The 22,708-nt window shown below is 32.6% G+C and overlaps 1 protein-coding gene across 2 annotated transcripts in view; it reads right to left on the reverse strand.

Annotated features, from left to right (window-relative positions):
• LOC119633024 (plexin domain-containing protein 1) overlaps positions 1-22,708 on the reverse strand; it is a 39,241-nt gene that overhangs the window by 15,871 nt on the left and 662 nt on the right. The gene's annotated exons all lie outside the window — the stretch shown is intronic.

A 22,708-nucleotide genomic window follows, 5' to 3' on the forward strand; every position in this document is an offset into this window, starting at 1 on the left:
AAAAAAAAAAAAACTGACCCTTTTAATCCGTTAAATAAATATTACAACTTAGTGAAATTAAAGGCAATATGCGTGAATAGCTTTTATTAATATTAAACGGATCTTATGAAATTTTGATAGATGGAATGAATCTGAAATATATCTGAAAATTGTTTACTTTTTACGCTAATGCGAACATCGGATTAATATTCATATGCGAAATTATTGTATTATTGTGTAGCCGCCTGACTTTTTCGCTTCGCTCACAGGCCACATATAGTTTAACATTAATTAACATTGCATTCCAATAAAATATACATTTTTATTATTATGAGCTTATTGAGAATTCACGTGAATTATCAATAATCATTATTCGAAATTAATCTTGCGGCAATCTTAACTGAACAAATAATAATGAATACTTTTTAATAAAAACATTATGCTTCGCTATGACGCATCTTGAACACCTCTCATCCGTCAATTCAAGCAAACAATAAATAAATGGCGTTTGGAAACTGTTCACTCAATTGTTTGTGTAGCTTATGCTACTCTCAGCCTATCGATAGGCTCTACAACAAGTTTGATTTATTATACCCTACATTCACATGTGGTACACAAGGTATATTAAGTTAGTCCCAACTTTTATTATACCGAATCGAGTCAGAATCATAATCTATAAACTGATTTAAGCCTGTCTATCTGTCTGTCTGTCTGTCAAGTCGCAATTATTCCGATATTTTGATGAAATTTAATATAGTGACGTGTTTTGATCCAAGAACGTACGTTATTGAAAATGATTCAGATTGATTCATTTTTTCACTTTATTCTAGAAAGTCGTTATAGGGGGAAAAAAATAGCAATTTTCAAAATTTCTCGGCAAAAATGCCTAAGTAGTGGTATTTCGACATTCTAAATTGATATGAAAATTCGGGACGGACTGGGGCAATTGAAATGATTCGAATCGGTTCGCTTTTTCGACTTCTCCCCATATAACGGCTTATTTGGAAAAGTCAATATAGGGGAAAAAATTTTAATTTGCAAAATTTCTCGACAAAAGTCCACTGCTATTAGTAGTATGTATTTCGACATTTTTAATTCTGAGCCCCCGGTCAGATAACCGTACCTACGAAAACTGAATCTTTATGCGATAAAAGATTATAATTTTCAATATTTTATGGGAACTTGAGAAAGAAATCAACGTCACCGAATTTGGATCATATTGGTCTATTTTTTGGACAACACCGCTTATAAGGATTCTCTGGGAATGTAAAAACCTTATATGCGAAAAAGGTCTAATATTTAATTTTTTATGATGAAAATTGGTTCATGACATCAAAATTAAGTGGCCACACTTGAACCACATGAGTCTATTTCTTGGAGCCACTCCAAATAAAACTTCTGATGGATGGTAAGCCTTTCCGAAGAAATTTGAATTTTTAAAATTTTACTATGCAAATTGGTCCTTAGTGGCAATTTAGAAAGGAACTTAAATTGTAAAGAATACAATATGGATCACATAGATCTATATTTTAGACCCCGTAACATATATAGGGGTTATCTGGAAAAGCAAACTCTTATATTGAGAGAAAGTTTGGTTTTTAAAACGGGAACTGAGAATTAATAAAATGTTTAGATAGTAAATTAAATTTGGATCATGCTTTGCAGTGTTTTGGACATGCTCCACTATGCGGGCGTTCACGGAAACTAAACTTGGCATGAAAATCATGTGTAATTTTTGATGTATTATAAATCAAAAGTAGAACAACCACTGTATAGTTTCGCGAAAAAAAAAAAACATAGAGGTGATCATTCGGTAAATATACTCACTGCGACCGGAAACTATTTACAGTAAGCATAAAAATTAAGAACATGTTGTCTCCAATAGCTCGGTTTGCATTTATTTATACAAAGCTTAATTTTTGTTTTTCTTTTAGGTTATGTCAAAGATAATTGATTTCGTTTCCTTTGACATTTGTTTCGTCAAAGCTCGTATCATCGTCGAGGGACAATGGACGTCACAGCAATACAAGTACATTATCCAAAGTTATTTGCTATAATCTAAATGAAATCTGGCTCACCGAGAGTTGCAACCCCCAAAAAGGGCTACTTATGCCACTGTACGCAATTTTACATGCGTTGGCACTCATAAGCGGACAACTGAAAATCTTGTGAAAAAATTGAATTGAGATAACTGCATGTTACCCTGCCAACAAGCGAGAAAAATGGAAAAATGGAATAAAAGAAAATGGTGATTGGGCGTATCATTGTTAATTACGACCCGAAAATGTCGATTATTCCGACTCGACGTCATGAACATAGGCAAATCTGCGACTAATTCGGAATATATGACAAACAGGTAACATGTTCCGCATATATAATTGCGAAATGATGACGTCACGTGTTACCTATATAAAGCGTAAAAGGAAAACGAATTATGCAAAACGAAGTAAACTGGGGCATACCCCAAATGAATAATCCCTATCCGTGAATAAATATGAAATTGAAATAAAAAGTTGATATATATATATATATGTGTATATGACGGTAATTATGCCGAACATTATACCGCTTTTATATTTCCTTGAATTTATTTCATATTCGTTCGAAAATTTTCAACTACAAGCACTCACTCCGGCTAGCTAGCTATCTTGAATGAATAATTGACATTAAAATTATTTATCAATAACTGTACTTTAATTTTAATTGATAAGACTATTTTCATTGTTACAGTTATTACCGAAGAATAAATGTACATTTATTTTGTTAAAACGTTTGCAACGCCCGAAAGCATTGGCATTAAAAATGAACTAAATCGGCTTATAATGCCATAATAAACTAAGTTTTCTTGTTCAATGCATATCATAATCTACAATAGATGAAACGATAATCGATGATATATATTCTAAAGATGATCTTGCAATAAAAGGGTACACAAAAAGGAAAAAATCGCCCAACCGCGTCCAGCCAATGCTAAAGGGCATCGATATTTTTTCTTTGTCGTCTTTCTTTCTTTTTTTTTTTTTTTTGTTTTTGTTTTTGTTGTTGTTTCTAAGTTAAAGGCGATGGGGGCTTGGTATGAAACCCTTCGATAACAGCAGAGAATATATTTTCCTTAATAAGTTGAATAACTTTTCAATAATATTTGCTATTGACGGTTAATTGAGAAAAAAATGAAATTTATGTCCCTTCGTCCGTTTAAGCGACCGCCAGTACAGTACAGTGCAGTGCAATCAATACGAGAACTTATAACACACACTTTAAACCGCTACAATTTTCTAAAAGAATGTCTGATGTCATCATCTATTGGGTGATATAAAAAGACTTTGCGGTTTTTTTCGCTACTTCGAGATTCTTTATGCAGCCTGTTTTTTTTCAAACGATTTCAAATTGTTATGTGATTGGTGTTTAGCGCCTCCGTTATTCCTGATTAGTTTGCGTGCTGTTCTTGCTTTACCAGTTACAAAAATTGTATCGAATTTTCGACCAGAGCGCGGTGCATTTTTGGCATTGAATTTTCCAGAACGGAATCGAGCAAACCGCCGCTGGGTTCTTCGTATATTTTATAAATTTTTGCCTCGTTTTTACCTTTTTTTTAACAAAAAAAAAAACCATCGCATAGCGTATTTCTTCAAATATTTCAATTCATTTTCAACAAATCAACATAACTTTTTACACGAGGACGGAGTTGGAAAACTATCTTCATACAAAATATAAGCTGAAATGTCAATTTTCATGAAGCACAAGTTCGTTTAGGACAATCAGGTGAGGCATTATTAACACCATCCGGCAGGAAAAAAGCGTAAAGTCTTTTCACATGACCCAATATATTTGACTCGTTCTTTGTACCGCGACAGACATGCTTTAATTTCTACAAAGTCAACACAATTGTATATTAATTCTATCTGGGAAACATGAAACCATTTGTTAAGAAATTCAGGTAAGAATTATTGAGTAAGCGATTGATTAATTCTTTATTATGCAAACATTTCAATATGCACTGTAAGTGCCAATGAGGATAACACGATATACACATAAGTAAAATAATAGAAAACTGATATGTAAAAAAAGAACAAGAGTAATATATATTTTAGTATCTAAGAAATGTATTTATTATCTGCTGACGTATGTACATAATCTGTTCCTGTCTCCCTCTCTCTCTCTCTCTCTTCTTATCTGTTAATATCTAACACCTATGTGGTTCTCGAACATCAATGGGCAAATAATGCATGCAAGGACAGCACATTGCAACTACACATTAAAATAAAAAAATAAACACGTAATAACGGAGTATTTATACCCTACACCACTTTACTTAATAGACATGTTCATATCGTGACAGCTTTATAGGGGGGAATTGTCAAAAAAAGATGTCGGTATACCGAAATTTTATCAAGATATCTTAAAAATTGCGACCTGTTTGTTAAACAGAAGAATACCAGACGAATAGACGGACAGACTAGTTTAAATCCTCAACCAGTTAGTATAACAGATAAAAAGATAGATCTATTTCAAGTCCTTTTTGGGTGTTGCATACATTTCCACAAACTTAACATACCCCTGTACAATTGTAAAAAAAGTTACTTAGTTTTTCTTGGATCTTCGTCGCCTCTCGAACAAGAGAAAAGAAAAAACCCATTCATTTTCTCACAATTACGATCGTTTCATTTAAATATATATGATAAGTACATAGTATGGTGTCGTCTCATATAACCTCAGCTCAATCATTATTGCATAGAGTGTCGCTCAAAAAACCTGTTGAACTGATTATTTCATATTATCCAGGGGCGTAAAGTAATACGAAAACGGGGGCGAAAACGGTGGCCAATACGGGTCGTAGGGAAAAGTTAAGGTTAAACTATCCAATGTTTCTTAACTATTAGATTTGTTATGGAAAAGGTGCTAAGTGCTATCGATCGGTTAGGTAGCATTTTTCTGACGAGAAGCTTCTTCTCTCTTTATAGACTAAAAGTTCTTTTCAGCAGTTATTGTACTCTTTCATGTTTATAGGCAAAGAAATCACCGATGACATTGAACGCTGCGATTTGAACGGACCGAAGGGCCACATAGGTGCCACTGTGTGTTTGCTCGAAATTGAAAATCTTCGTATACGGAGTAAATATTGTAGTTTAAGGTAAGCGGAAAAGCTTTACAAGTTTTTTTAAGATTCTTAGGCTACGCCCGTACGTGCTTTTAGCTGGTTTTCTAATTTAACTTTAAAAGACTTAAGGCCGGAGTAAAACAAAAAACAAAAACAGAAGTTATGCAATCGCGTAATTTCAATAAAATTACTAAACAGCAAACAGACAGACAAGCAAATGTTGTTAAACGCCTATCTATATATATATATCTATATATATCTATATATATATATATATATATATATAATAATTTTTAATCTTTCTCTTTTATCTATGCAAGAAGAAGAAGAAGAAGAAGAAGAAAACTTATGATATGGCGTTGCTTTTCTTAGATCGGTCTGATACATCCCAAAAAACACTGTAGATGGATTTGTTTATCAAAACTTGTTGGAAACGGTAATGTTACATGAAAATGCTATGAAAATTTCAGTAGGATAATGATTGGAAACATTCATAGGGAGTCAAGTCAGTTGCCCGGCCTCAGTCGTATCGAGAACGTTTGGACAGGACTAAAGTATCATCTAAGTATTCTGTACAAATAAACAAGAATTACAGAAAAGTATTCTGAAAATATGATATAATATGTACCGCTATAGAGACCTGTGAGAATTTAACCTTTTACACCGAATACTAGTTTTTACGATTTGTTTTTGTTTTTATGTTAAGAACTGCAAATTATTTACAATGTCTCCGTAGCGGAGCCCTCGAGTTTGAAGACCAATTTTAAATGGCTCCACTCCGAAGCCCTCGAGTGCAAATGGTTAATAATAATTTCATATATGCCTATAAGAGTCGAAGCTGTTATTATAAAAGATAGTAACTGAATTATACCGGCTATTAGGCTGCCTGAGTTGATTTCTTTAAAAAGGCTACCTCTTAAGCACAACTTATTGTGTACACCTACATAACTATTTTATCGATTATTTTTGACCTGGACCTCTTTTAGGCTGTTCATTATGCTTAAACATAATTGTAAAAGCATGTTTAAATACCCACCACTAACATGGAATGACATACACCTATCTTTCTCTCCACCTCTGCATTTATATATAATTTCCAATATATTCCTCATGGCTGCCCTATTAGCAGCAGCAGAAATTAATCTTGTGCCTATCTTCGGAGAGGAGATGATGTTTCTTTTCTTCTATGAGTATTAATCAATGTCTGACTCTCCTCCACGTGAAGGTACTATGTTCACGGTTCTATCTAATAGTAAAAATCAAAAGGTACCGGACAACAAACGGAACGGTTTGAGTAGTAGTAGTTAAGGGTTCGAGTTGTGTACCAAGAAAAACAAAAACTACAACTCTCCTTAATTAAGTAGTGCATAGTGCCGCTAAATCCTGGTGTATGATGAACAATGAATATATATTAGGTTGACTGTTAGCATCTCGACGATAAACTGGAATATCGGTGACGCAGCTAAGCGTAGTTGTTTCAAACAAACGAATTCGTCGCTAGGGAATGCTATCCGAAAAGATGAAGCTGATTATGCCAAAAATGATAAAGTCGTCATTTTCACCATGATAATGTTCGGTCACTTATGCGGCGAAATTGGCCAGAACTGAAGTCCTAGTCCTTCTGCTTAACAACAATGTTAATCTGTATTATTTATTGTTTGCCTTAAAATGATGTTTAAGTACTGAGCCGACAGACAGACTGAAATGAGAGATTGATCTTTTGACACAGAAGCCGTTTTTTATTGGCCTGATGGCCGCTAATTTAAATAAGATATTTTATACCAGTCTCGTCTTGACGCGAGAAGACTGATCTCACGATTGATTTATACCCATAATATATAAAATTCTAGTTTTTCTCCCCTATTACAGTTTTATATCGAGGTGTTTCTTACTTCCGTACTTGATTCCTATATATGATCGATTTCGATGATTTTAGAAAATCCAATGCTTGACACTTCATTTTATGTAATGCATTCTTTTCAAATTCATTATGGAAATGCGATCGATTAAGTAACTATCGGGTTTTAATTAGAAAAATCTTTTAAGTGAAATTAATCGTTAAACATTGTTTCAAACTGACTGACTGAAAAGATCTCTTTACTATGATTATCTGTTCCAAGATGTGAAGTGTATATGTCATGGCAACTGTTACAACTGACACAACGGCACAAGGTCACAAGGGCACTAAAATCAATCGTCCCGGTAAAGGGTGTTGGTTTTTCATGCAACTTGCGAAAAACACAAAACGTAAGTAAAGAGTAGAAGTGAAGTTCGTTCATTTTTAGAAGAGACATATTCTCACTTGTTCTTCAAAATGCAAAAATAATCGCAAACTTTAATTTTGAACATATTCGCATAATTAAAATTAATAACAATTGCAAGCATATCCTCACGCGCGCATATCGCAACTGAACATTTTAACCTAATACAACTTGAACTTAAACGCTGATAACCAAAATATGCATACATGAAGCGAGTGTTATCTGCTTGAAACCCCAGAGTTTAGTTCATTAGCATTTATAATAGCAATTATTTCAAGAAATCAACATAAGAAAAAAAAACAAAAACAAAAACTAAAACAAACTCATGACTAATAGACTTATAAGTATGTGCATACGTATGATTGAATATATAATGCAATAATAATTCTGAATTAATAACTTTGAATATATAGGAAGAATATGCAGCAGTAAGAAGAGCATTGTAACATAAAGGAAAGTTAAAATGAGATAGAAGGAAATGAAGATGAAATCAAATAAACACCAATACATATAAGTTTCTACGTCAACTTATTTGTTAAGGCATTAAAAATAACTCAGTTTGTAATCCGTTTACCTTAGGGTTTCAAAACTTTTCTTAAAACTACATGCGCATATATATATATATATATATATATATACTACATATGTAGTACAAACTATATATATATACATATATACATACATGTACAAACTACATATATATATATATATATATATATATATATATATATATATATATATAGCTTAGCATAAAGATAACATGTTCAGATTTATATATAGATATATATACACACAGTTGAATAGTTAAAGTACATACATACGTTTGGTGCTTAAAGCATATACTACTCGTTTTTCAACGAAAACAAAAACAACAATAGCAATAGTAATAGCAACAGCAACAGCAACAGCAACAGCAACAAAAGCAACAACCACAAACAACGTTAACAACCGTTCATGGTTACGCTTGACAAAGAAAATCGTGCAAGAAAATCATCTTGTGAATTCAGGTGTAAAAAAGCACTCCGAAAAAACCAACTAACTAACAACAGCTCTTCAACTATGCACAATTGTTGTTCAAGATGAATACCGAGTGCGATTTAGTATACTAAGCAAAAAAAAAAAAAAAATAATAATAATTTTTTTAAAATTCATTTTACAATAAAAACAAAAGTAAAGTATTATCCAATTAATGATAAATTTAAATTCTTTTCTTCCCCTCAACATTTTTCCGACACAGTTACTTTGCAAAGAAAATCGAGAGAGAGAGAGAGAGAGAGAGAGAAAGATAGAGGTTGAAATTTTCATCCATTCATCAATCGTTTGCAAAGCCAATGTTATCTTCCCAATATGAGCGAATGCGAAGAAAAGACATTGTCTAAAACTCAAAATGTTATTTTACTTATGCACTTATGCGATAAGTCAAAAAAAAAAAAAAAAAAAAACAAAACAATTGTAGTGTTCTGATTCGAATCACATTTTTTTGACTGTTCATAGTCGACTAATCTAACGTCTAACTAATTTCGCTTCATATCCTTTTCTACTGATATCGCGGAATACTATCAAACACTGTAATGTCCTGTTTGTCCCTAATACTAAACATGAAAGAACCCGATACATGTTAGCGCCGGGAAAGCGCGAACGTTGAGGAGATAGCTCGCTTTCTTAAACATGTTGTTACGAAATTCGCTTTTCTCGGATACGCATGCGGTTCATATTACTGAATCGTGGACATTCTTTTTAAGAGGAATACACTTGCATATGTTACAATCAATTTCTTTAATGGTAGGATTATTTACATATATACTTTGGCGACACTCTCGTCTTCTTAACACTAATATTCTGTTTCGACTTAAATGTTCTTGTCCGATTGACTCTGCCTTCCGCAAATAATCTATTTATATACATATTACCATTGCCTACGTTCGTGGCTTCATTTTCAATCCGTTAACCTGGTTTTCCGCTAATCGTTTTCCTCGCCCGGCAGTTGCATGACGCGCCGCGAATATGCAGTTGGGCTTTCCCTCTTTATGTAATTTATTATTTGGGAAAATCAATTAATTGGATTGAATTGGATTTGAGATTTCCGTAACAGTATTAAATATGTACATATCTTGTCGTTGAGTTGCGTAATTTTCCGATGAGTTTTAAATATGGGCGTGTAACGGCTTTATAAATTCGCGTAAAATCTATTTTTGGAAAATCGAAATAATATGAACAAAACTATTGATAATTTCATATATTGTAGAATAACAGACACACGCACGAAGCAAATGTATGCAGCTGTTCAGTTCTGCTCTGTTAAAATGCAGCTCCTGAATACGTGTGTATTCATGAATTTGTCGCTAAGATGAGCGAAGAAAAAACTCAAAGTTTTTCAAAGGTAGCTAGCGGTGGTGAAATCATAACCTTGTACATATAAAAATCAGAAATAATAAAATGACAAGATGGTTCAACCTTTTCGTTAAAATTCAGAATAAAAGTTTATTACGGATTTTTTGTGTTTCCATTATCAATATAAGTAGTAACGGTGTTATTTAGCAGCAGTAACGCAAAACTTTTTAAGTGAATATGCGCTATGATATACAGTCAAGTGAGTATGTATGAAAAAGAAACAACCAGTCCCATTGAAGAAAAATTCTGAATTTCACATTTCCTAGTTTGCATTTGAAACCAATTTTTTGGACTATCTTGCAATTTCGTTGTCTTTCCGAAAATTGTGTTAAATTTGGTTGCGTTTATTGTCTATACATTCTTGGGATACCCGACCCCAGTCAGACAAGAACGACCCCCGATCTGTTTCTTTTTTCCCCCTTTTCTTTTCTCTAGGCATTTACTTAAGTTGACAGATATTTGCCGCTGACTTCTTACGTCCAACGACAGTTATAGTCTGCCTTATTAGTTTTTAGAGTTCGTGTTTAATCTGCTCAAAACTGAGTGGTTAACTTATGTTTTAATTTAATATAAGTCAATCGTTTTTTTTATTTTAGCCTCTCTTCAGCTGCGAAATAATGAAATGTGACTTTTTGATATCCATCACCCAAGGATGAGGGGTATGTTCATTCTGTCAAAACATTTGCAACGCCCGGAACGAAGCATCAGAGACCCCGCAAATTATATATATTCTTGATCAACATCAAATTCTAAATTGCTTTAAACATGTCCGTCTGTCCGTCTGTCCGCCTGTTGTAAACAATCTCCTGGCCGCAAAAGTCAATCTATTGACTTCAAATTTGGCACAAACATTGGAAGTTCTTACAGGCATGATGATATTGAAAACAGGCCAGATCGATTGAAGGAAACACTTTACTCCGTAAAGTGACAAAATCTGTTATTCATAATCAATAAAAATTTGGTTTTTTGTTCATTACTCATAAACTATACCAGATAAATGTAGAAAAATTTGAAGGTATATTCTATGGGCGATACTGTAGTACCTGTACTTGAATGAAAAAAAATTGACCGAACCTACCCAATATTATAGTGTATTGAAATTTCCTTTTTTTTTTAATGACTTTATAAGGCGCGCAAACAAGCTTCAAAAATCCCGTAAAGCATACAGATTCTTGGCCAGTTTCAAATTTGGAATGCACCTAAACATGCCAGTCTGCTTATCTGTATGTCTGCACAACTGCATAGTATTTGCGCTAAACATTCTCCCGTTTACGAAAATCAATATATCGCCTATAAATTTGCAAAGGAATGTGGGAAGGGACGTAAACTTTTCACGCCCACAACATCCACACGACCAAGCAAAATAGAAAAAATCAAGTGCGTCCACTTCATATTATGGAGCAGGAAAATATAGTTGGTTTCCTGGTTTTGTGTCTTTTGGGACAACGATGATGGATATAAAAAATTCGTTCACGACCGAATATAATTATCTTACATGGTTTTTTTTTTGGTTCTTTTTGCCTCCAGTGACATTTTTTGTGAACTCTGACGATATTCATAAAACGAATCAAAGCAGATGTGTACACATAATTATGGACGTAGAAGTTGAAAATCTCATGAATATGCAGACCTTTTATATCTCAAAGTGATACGCGTCCATTTTTTTCTTTTCTTTTTTTATGCAATAAAGTATCCATTTAAATAACTTTTCAAACTTGAATAATAATTAAAGAGAATAAAACAAAGCCACTGCTTTGAATAACATATTATAATACAAAAAACAAAACAAAAAAAAAAAAAATTAATCTATGCTCTCTGAATGGATTATTTTTTTCTGTACAAAAAATAAGGAATGAACAAGCACGACTCTCATGTCGATGTGACCAGATTTGATCGATGTCAGGCGCGACAAATCGTAAAGAAAATCGCACACGTTAGTTGTCTTGTAACCCCCCATGGCAAGGACGAAATCGCTTTTATTTTCGAGGGAATTTTTAGAGCGTGCAGCGACGATCCATTCATTCGATATATCGATCATATGTGGTGTCATTGGATTGATCGCTCGCTTCATACAAATATCAATTCATGTTTCGATACCGATTTTTAACTTTTAACACATTATGGATATCAATATTATTTATACGAACTAAAAACCGTGTTCATATATATATCTTGCCTTCTTTACTTACTAATTATTTTGATATTTGTAGGCGGAAATCTTGATTCATATTTGGTTTAGCTTCGCTTCTCAAATTTAACAAGTAGAATAAACTATGCTAAGGTGGACCATGGCCCACCATTAAATATCCAGTGAATTATTTATGCAACGACGAGTGTCTAAAAAAGTGATTCGATCCGATGCATTTTCAATAGCGTTCATCCTTGCGCCAAAACATGGCAGTGTATCAATTTTCATTAAAAACCTAGTGTGGGCAAAAAGTAATGAGAGACCTGCGCTAGATTTTTCATTTTTTTTCTCCTTCTTCTTCTTTTTTTGTTTAAAGACAATCATGTCAGCAATTTTTAGAATAGAAAAAGTCTGTCGAACAAAAAATTAACTAAAAATGCTGCGTGGTGAGTGTTTGTCATGATCACAAGGTTTTAAGGTCATGAGGTGATAGTCGAATCAATCGAATCTCCCTCCTCTCAGGAAGGCCAGCGAACCTCAGCTACCTATGAAGACACCGACAAAATCAGTGAGCTTGTAGATATCGTTGATATATCAAAAATGTTAATACAAAAACAATTTTGAAGGATGATTTGGGTGATGTCTTGCGCGTCTTCTTGTCCTGTTCCAAAAGTTTTGCATTTGTCATATTTGTCGAAGTGGAAAAAGAAATACTTTCTATGTGAGTGATGATAATTTAAAATTCATAATTGCAGGCGATGAAGTTTGGATTTATGCTTATGACCCGGAAACAGCTTAACAATATAGTAAATATTCGTCGTGTTACAGACGAATCAAAAAAAAAAAATTTGTTGTAGGTTGAAGACGGATGAAAAACAAGACGGACAGAATGGACCAACACGCCTAGATCGGTTCTTCTGAACCGATCTGTGTGCTTCCGCGACCCATTAAAAGTTGGGCTTATTTCAAGTCCCTCTATATGTGGAATATATCCGCATAAAACTTAATCTACTCTTGTATTATATGTGCGGTAGGGTATAAGAAGTGGAATGCTTGAAAAATAAGAACATGTCAAAATATTGAAGGGTAAACATCAATCGATCGAAGCAATCGATCCGAATTAGTTCCAAATTAATTCCTATTTCAAGTTAAATATCAAATTTTTATTTGCTTTATTTGTTAGAACGATTTCTCGTAATTTCTAATATATTTCGTTACATTTTGATATTAACTCAATTTCCTTGGTGATTATCCTCCCTCTGATCCCTCCGATCGATTCATTTGTCTAACATTATTGTTATTATTATTATTATTTGTTTTTTTTTTTTTTTTTGCTATATTTGCGAATAATCACTGGAACAGTTTGTATGCTCGGCTTTACCTTTAGGCAATGTCTTAGCAATTTCAAACGGACTTGTATCGTTTTATGGAAAAGAAATATATATATCACAAGAAAAGGTGTACATTCATACATTTAATGTGTGTACCGTCATATTGAAATCTGATCTACAACTCTCAACTTATGTTTTTAGGTCGAAGGTTTCTGTATCTACTTTATATGTTTTCTTCATTTTTTTATTTTTTATTTTTTTTTATTTGCCAACGTCTAACAAATAAAATGGAATTTGAAATATGGATGATGCGCGTATCTATATACTACTACTATATGTATATATGTACGGGTTTAGAAGTTTTTAAGTAAATATTTAATCTCATCATGTATATGTATGTATGTATGTATGCATGTATGTATGTATGTATAAATATAAGGTTAATGATTTATTTTTCAAATCATTTTTATGTTTAGTCTTTTAACTACACAATTTCAGTATATATGGTGAGGGTATAGTGCGTGTATACAATAAAAACTCAATGACAAACAAAAAAAAAAGTTATAAAATTTATATTTTATTTATTCAAACGAAAAATCACGAAATGGCAAAGTGGATAGGAATATGTGTCTTCTTATTTGTTCACTTGTATAACATTTTTTAAATAAAACAAAGAATGTACGTATAATGATTAAATTTACATACAGTGATGTTAACAAAAATTGCTACAACTCTTTCTCTCTCTCTCTCTCTCGCTAAGCATATACATATTGAAAAAGATTTCATTTTATTAACTCAAGGTAAGGTTTATACCATTGAGACTTTCATCTTCGCAACTATCTCTTTCGAAATATGTATTGACATTACAACTACCAATGTTCTATATATATATCTATTTCTACTTTTATGGATCATCTGGGACCGACAATAACTCTAAGATCGGTAAATTCAAGAAAATAATGATGGCAAACTGAAATATGCCGCAAATATTACTTGATCGATTAAGAACATAATATTAAAATATGTTTGCGATTCTTGTCAATATATCCATCCGCAATAGGTGATTAGAAAGTGAGACAGCTTCGCAAAAAAAAAAAAAAACCCACACCACATTCTTTTCATAACTTAGTCTATAACGTTGATTAAAACCATCTGCATATTCAAGCGACAAATGGTTTTGATCGTTGCACTAATATGTCAACAAGTGACGATAAAATTTCAATTCAAATATTAAGTACGGTAGAGTTCACTTTGGTCGTAGCTATAGTAAATGATCGGCCGGTCAAGGCATTATACCTATCGATTGCGAACACATCGCGACTAGGCCGCTGTCACTACCTACCTATTTGTCTTTGTCGTTCCTCTCTTCTTTGTGTCAGTCATCGCATTCCATGAGTAGATGACATCCCCTAAGTCAGATTGGGGCAGATAAAAAACAAAGAATAAAAATTGTAATTCAATTTTAATTTATTTGAAATTGTCTGGAGAAATCCCGCTAAAGTGTGTCGATATAAATGGGAACGTTTTTGGAATGCAGATGGAAGTAACCTTATCTTGGTTACAAGTTCTCAGAAATATCTTCGCGGAATCGAAAATATAGCGGAATATATGAAAAATGTATCAGCAGTGTGTTTTTCGGAAATCGTTTCAGTCTCTTACCTCCCCACGCAGGTTTTCATACATTCCTCACATTACTAATCGATCAAGTAATGTCTACGCCAAACATTAGATTCCTATCCTCACTTCTTTTTACTGTAACGATTTCACAAAACTTATAGACCATAATAACCACCCATAACTCCAGTAATAGGTATTTGTCATGGGTGTCTCGAAACGACGTAGAGAAAAACTAATTGCGAGTATTCAAAGGCGTTTTCATATAAATGAAAATCCACAAAAAAAAAAAAAATTCAAACTTTACACGTTTTAGAATCTTCTTCTTTTGAAGGTGAAAAGTTCAAAAAGATCAGATTGCCCCAGGTGGTAATATGAATAAACCTTGAAGTTGACGTTGAAATTGTAGGCAAAGGAGTTTGTAGGAGTTTTATTTGTAGTAAGCAAATTGCTCGAAGAACATAACCCCCAAAGTAACATGTCGAATAGAATTATAACTCAAGCTCATATATTCATCATATTGAACTTATCTCCCAATAACTAATAATTAATCAGTTATCATGTTTTCCTAGCGTTTAAAAATCACCCAAAACCACACCCAAAAGTTATTTTTGTACATCTAAGTAAACTGTAAATAAACATACATGACGAACATCAGGTGTGTTTTCTTCACACCAATAAGGCAATAATCCTTATCAACGAACAAAGTCATTTAATCAAATATGAGCTTCATCCCACATACACGAAAAGTAACCGTGGCCCGACTGCTTTCGTAATAAGTTTTAACAATTTCGACACGCTGTGCAACTACTACTATGTGTGTTTTCTTATTTCACAATCTATTGGCCAAGCGTAAATAATATTTTGGGAAAAAAAAAGGAAAAAAAAAAATCCAAAATCTATCCAAATCTCAATAAGAAGTGTATTGCATTAATATTCAGTTGCGGAGTCACAAAATTCATCCTCCTATATATCCTATATATAAAGTTGGAAAAATAATGTAACAACATTTTGCACATTACTGTATTATCATCATCATCATCATCATCATCATCATCATCATTTATTATGTATATATCCATTATATATAGATTTGTAGATATATGCATGATATCTGTGTATTTGCCTTTGCAAGTAAAATGTTTTTATTATACACGCTTTTGCTTTTTGAAACACTTGTGGTCTAAGTACACTCTTGTGTAGATCTTAGTTTTTGCGTTCGTCTTCTCTTTTACTAAATATATTACAAATACATTCTATACAATATATATTTACATCTACAGTTATTCTCAAGTATCTATTTATTTGTTGGAGCAAAAGCACACATCTACATATATATATATATATATATATATATATAGATTTGAATATGTATGAGTTTCATTAAAACATAACAGTTCAAATTAGAATACGATGAACTAAGAGGAAGACGGTAACGGTCTTAGATCAGAAATTACATGCGTTTACGCAGAACGACGACGGTATACATGGTTGGTAGGAAATTAACGAACAAGAGAAATTTCGTTGGTAAACACGAATTTGAAAGACCATATTAAGAAGCGAAGAACATCGATTACATTTATTTATTTGTGCGCTTTCGAAACTCATCGAAATCAATTCGAAAAAAATCTCTTGCAACACTATATGATAATACAAAATTTCATATATAGATGATTATGTCTTTCTTCGATATTATTATTATTATTATTATTATTAACAGCCAGACGAAGAAATCAATCGAATATGCCGTTGAAAATAAAGAGGAAATAATAAAGTTTCAAAGCTGCTTGCCTATAATTTCTATCGCCACCACCACCACCACTACCAACAACAACAACAACAACAACAACAACAACAACAACAAATATTCTATGCATAATAAACTCACTGCTATTGCCCTTGCATGGAGGTATTAATGTACATTAACTACCAGCGCTTTATATGCGCTGTATGAAGACAAAACATTTAACAATTTACATATAAACACATAACCACATACCCATATAAATGTACATACACATAATGTATATATATATATATATATATATATATATATATTGCTTTACTTGCTTTCGATTGACAACAAGTGCATGAATGAATATGAATGATAGGTTTTTGTATTAACACCCACCGCCAGCCAGCAGGATCTATTAATTTTGATATTCCGTTTTCACGTTTACACACACTAAAATTCAAACAATATTTTCCCTCCATTGACAAGTAAGAACAAACCTATTATTAATCCTAAAAATAATAGAAAATATATTTCAATTCATAGTTGGTTCCTACAAACTCTTCTTATTTCAAAATTATTGCATATTCAGACAAAAAATAAATACTAATACATAGTAAATATACGCAATTGCAATATGGGTTACGCTATGTAATTTCCAAAGCTGACAATAGACAAGTACAGAAAGACATCGTCTATACGGATTCACAATCTTGTACGAATCAAAAATTTCTATACTTTTTGGGGGGAATCTCCGATATATGACTCTGTGGATGATCAATCAATATAAACAAAGCAATATTATTTACCCAAATTGTACATCATGTTGCCATGAACCCTTACTGTTGCATTATATCCCAATTATCGGTTTTGGTTTCACTAGTTTGATGTGAATGACGGACAATGCACGGTGTAAGGGGACTGTAAATTGGAAGACTTATTGGCCGAAAATCTAGCACAACAACTTCTCGAAGCAATTTCGGACAACTTACAGTAGTTGATCAGTTGACGCTGCCAACTGTTTCTAGACGTCAACATGCGATGGGAGAGGTCCAACCATTTGTGACAGTTTCATTGCTTGCTAGGCAAAAAAAATAAATAAAAAAATGAGAAGAGTCTTTGGTGGCGTATTAGTGAATCTAGTACAACAATTCCCCAAACGACAAAAAAGTCATAGGTTTGCCATCCACATCGACACCGATCACAACGTTTTGCTGACCATATAGAGGTTTGCTGGAACGATCTAGTCTATTACGTGCTGCTAAAACCTAATGGCACTCTCACTGCAGAAGACGTCTACCGATGTCTATTGAACAAATTGAACTATGTATTGCTGCAAAAAAAGACCAGAAATAGCGGCTAAGATGGTTACCATACGAATTGACTGAATATGTTGTTTTCTTTTTGGCCACTTGTTACAAGAGTTGTGCAGGATACACTGTTACAGCTCGACTGGGAAGTTCCGCAGAAGTACTCAGGGTATATGGCGCCTCCTGATTACCACCTGATCAGATCGGTGCAGCATAGCTTCGCTAGCACGCGATTTCGCAAAGTTGAAGAAGTACGAAAAAAGGGATCAATGATTGGTTCGCTTTCAAATCGATCTAAGTTCTTTCGACATGATCTCGCCATGTTGCCAAAAATATTGTAAAATATTGCAGGAAATGATGGAAACTATTTCGATGAATGTACCTTGTATCATATTCTCTGGCAATGAATGGCTTTTTCAAGTGAAAAAATTATCAAAACTTTCGCAAACACCGAAGATATTTTCGATTAAGGGACAGATCTGAAATCATGAACTTGATGAATATATCAGATATTTGGGGAATAGTTTGTCTTTATCATATCAATTGACGCAACAAGTGAAGAACTTTCACGCATGCGTTAATGTTCACATTGTTCAGCATTTTGCGTTCAGTTCGTTCTTTCTTTTTCACTATTTTTCGTTAAAATCAACTAACGCTTTCTAATATTTTCTAATATTAATTTTTGTACTTTAACCATTGCTTTTATAATAAGCAGGAAATAATAATAAAAAAAAAAATAAATAATAATAATAATAAAGCGAGACTTAATTACAATGGCACATGCATACCTATATTACACACATACAGATCAATACATGCAAGTATATTAGAAATGCTAACTTTGTAACTAATTTTTTTTGAAAATAATTAACAAATCAATAGAAATAGTAAAACATACATACAAACGAAGCATATTTGATTTATTAAAATAATGAAATGAACATTTCACTGGCCCCCCCCCCCCCCTTCGTTCCCTATTATTATTCCCCCTACTAAAGAATAGGGGTTACACTCATTTTATCATAATGTTTGCAACGCTTAAAAGGATGCTTCAAATAATTTACGCTGTTTAAGACATAACCCAGACGTCCGGACGTCCGTGTATGGTGTGTGGCATTTGTTGTTGACACTCTCCTGAAGCTATCGACTTCAAATTTATTAAGTTATTAGTATTAAAAATGGACGAAATTGATCAAAGCACATCCAAGCAGTGAAGCGTAAAGTGAACGCAACTTTGTATTTTTAAAATAAAAAAAATTTCATAGGCTTTTCGTGGCCTCATTACACACGAATTATATAAGTTAGAAAGCTGAAATATTCCATACTTTACGAAGAACTCTTCTCTTTATATGCAAAAATGGTACAAATTGGCCATGCCCACAGCAACTTAAAAGCAATTAAATTTTCTATATATATAAATTTTCTATATATAATTATCGACCTACAAGTGCCTTAATTCTAAAATGAATATGATGGACAACACCACAATCTGATGGATTCATTTTTCTTAATAATGATATTGGTATCAAAGAAAAGGACTTGCAGAGTAGAATGCGACAAGGTAAGTGTATTAATTCTAAATTAATTCGAATGGATGTCACGATAAGGTGGATAAATGTTTTCTGAAAAATACCGCCCATATGGGTATCATATAAAAGAGCTTGGAGAGTATAATACGAGAAACTAGAAATATGTTAAAGTCAAATTAATTACGATAGACGTTGCGATAATGGTAGATTAATTTTTCTTATCAATGTCCTTGTAGTGAAATAAAAGATGCAAGATAAATTTAATCCTACTCATTTTTTTTTTTTTTTTTTGGGGGGGGCGTCAAAGATTTTAATGGTAATCAGTATGCGAGATTCGGTCGCAATCGTATATAACTTTCTTACCTATCTGTTTTAATTTCTAAAATGTCCAATTACGTCGTTCTTTATTGAATGCAATTCCTAATACATTCAAACGATGACATATACATATGCATTTACTATAGATATTAATCGCGGGAATGACTTCAAATCAAATTAATTACGATTCGTAGTTATGTTCGACATTCTATCGGCTATAGAAATTAATATGAGAAATTGAAATATTGTAAAAATATTTTAAATCGACCCCTTTCACCCCAAAAGTACAAAGGGCACCAAAAAGTCTACATAGGTAGAATGTTCAGAATTGTGCGCGAAATAATTTTTTTTTTTTTTTTTTTTTTTAATTACACAACAGACGTATTATTTGCACTTGCACCTCAACTAGACAATTTAAAAAACAAATAAGACAAATGAAAGCATTATAATAGCCGGTCTAGGATGACTATTAAATACCCTGCATTTTATTGTCTAACACAATTCCTATTTTTACCATAGCACATAAAAATTATACCCTTTTTTTATAGGAACATACTATTATGGGACTGTGTATTCAAAATTAGATCTCTCCGCAAATGAAGTCTGGCGTTCCATTGGAACGGCTGTGCGCAAGAAGTTCAAAAATTGTGGTAATTTTTATATCATATTTAATATCAAATTACTACTATGGGTTAATTTTTGTCATAACATAATAAAATTTTATACTTTTCTGCCTTATAAACGATCAATTTCCTTACATAAGATAGGATCCAAAAAAAATAGGCCGAAATGATTCAAATTTGGTACACACTTTGGTTAACTATTATGATGTAATTTCCATTACGAAACATTTAAAATCATACGTTTTTGTCGTATGAACTTTAGTTTTCCGTAAAATGAGAGGAGATTCAAAAAGTATTCCATCTGGTCCAAAGTTTTCACATCAATTTAGAATGACGAAATCGTACTATTTAGCTACTTTTAAAGATTTTTCAAAATTGGGCGTTATATGAGGGATAGTCGAAAAAGTGTACCCTTCCGAACCATTTTCAATAGCGTCCGTCACCGTACCAAATTTCATCAAAATGTCATAAAAAAACTGCAACCTGTAGCTTGAACATAAATTTACAGAAGGGGCTTAGATCAATTCAGATTACGATTCTGAATCGATCGGTCTATCCTATACGCCCGTACTAATTTAATGCACCCTGTGTTACAAGCGGTGTAGGGCGTAAATACTTAAACAGGCTGGCCAATTATACACAAGATACCTATATATAGTTTAATTAATTTTATTTCCCTTCGAAATGTTGTCGTCAGTTTCATATAAATAAAAAATTAAGAAATTATTGCATTATTTTAATGATATGCATATGTAAGTGTAAGTTCTATTAAATACTATACACAGATAGATTAATGGTCATAAACGTTTATTCTTACTATTCTTACTATTATTATTATTATTATTTAAAATTCGATCGTTTCTTTCACCTTCTTACCTTCTTCCTGAACTTTCTATGAAAGTGTGTTCATAAATTGTATTATTTGCTAAATAGAACTGTGGCATAATAAAAACATACAAGTGCTATCTAGTCAATTGTAAACACATGTATGTATACATGTATGTAAGCGCATCACAATGAACTTAATAATAAATAATATCAAAATAAAAACAAGTGAACACACCGACAAATGCTGGAATATACATCGAAACGATTTTATCATATACGAAAATTATAGTACAGAACAATTACCACCACAAATATAGCAACAGTAGCAAACAGTAAGAGCTCTTTTAACGACAAATAAAACCAAATGAAACTATTAACATAGAGAAATATGTACAGAAATGCAGACATACAAATTCAGTTTTTTTTTTTTTTATACGAGGGCTGATTGATAAGATAGACAGCTCACGAGTGATTGCAATTTGCATTTAAAAATGACCGTTCAGACCAGATCCCTCCTCCCTCAAGGTATATATATATGGTGGACATAATCTTTAGAATTTGGTAAATAACGTAATATTGATAAAGTGCTTGGGATAACAAATGCCGCCAAATGGCAAATAAATATGAACAAACATTTTATTGGGAAATTCTTCAATTATGCCCACCTTTGAAGCGGGTTACGCCTTGAACAATGATTTAAAGCCATTAAATACAAACACAGACCCAACTATTCAGTTTCAGCTTTCTAATTCCATTTTTGCGTTTATAAAAGTTTTAACAGCGAGCAACTAGTCCGGCAGATATGATTTAATGATTATTTTTGCTACGTAAACTCGTAACAAATATAAAATGCAGTTCATACCCGCCGCTTCTTCTTCCAGTCAAATTATTATTATACGGCCCTCGTATGCATGCATAGAGCATTATAACAACTTATTAGACTAAGATCATATACAGAAATCAGTTTTGTTTCTATTATATTACACCGAGTTTACATAAACACAGCTACAACTTCGTATATGTATTCAAGTATAGGGTGACGTACTAAAAATATGACTAAACGAAATCTTTTGAAAGACAATCCAAATGATTAGATGGAATTCAATTAATAACTGGAAATTTTTGCTTAGCACAAAAACACAAAAATACGGGAGAAATTCCGACAAACTTAAATTAACATGAATTTTTCATTTTATTTATTTATACAGACAAAAAAAACATATTCGTTAAAACACTATCGCTCTACAGGTAATAGACGACACATGGGACTGTTGCGTAGAATTCATATGGCAAACATCGCAAAAGGTTGGCAATAAGGATATGGTCCAGTTTTTCATAGACTAAACTTAGTGTCAAGGTTGCTATTGGTGCCAAAAGAAGCAATGACGATGTAAAAACAAAATGTAAACGCAAATGTCTAAATATGCAATGACAATTTATTATTTATCTACCATTAACCAACACTGCTATGCTCTTTCGTTTTTTTCGCACATTTTCATTTGCATATTCTGCGCATATTATATTAGTCTAGTTACGGTTGTATGTTTGCTAAATCATCTGCGTTCA

This window comes from Glossina fuscipes, unplaced genomic scaffold, assembly GCF_014805625.2.
Source record: "Glossina fuscipes isolate IAEA_lab_2018 unplaced genomic scaffold, Yale_Gfus_2 0, whole genome shotgun sequence".
NCBI classification, from domain to species: Eukaryota; Metazoa; Arthropoda; class Insecta; order Diptera; family Glossinidae; genus Glossina; species Glossina fuscipes.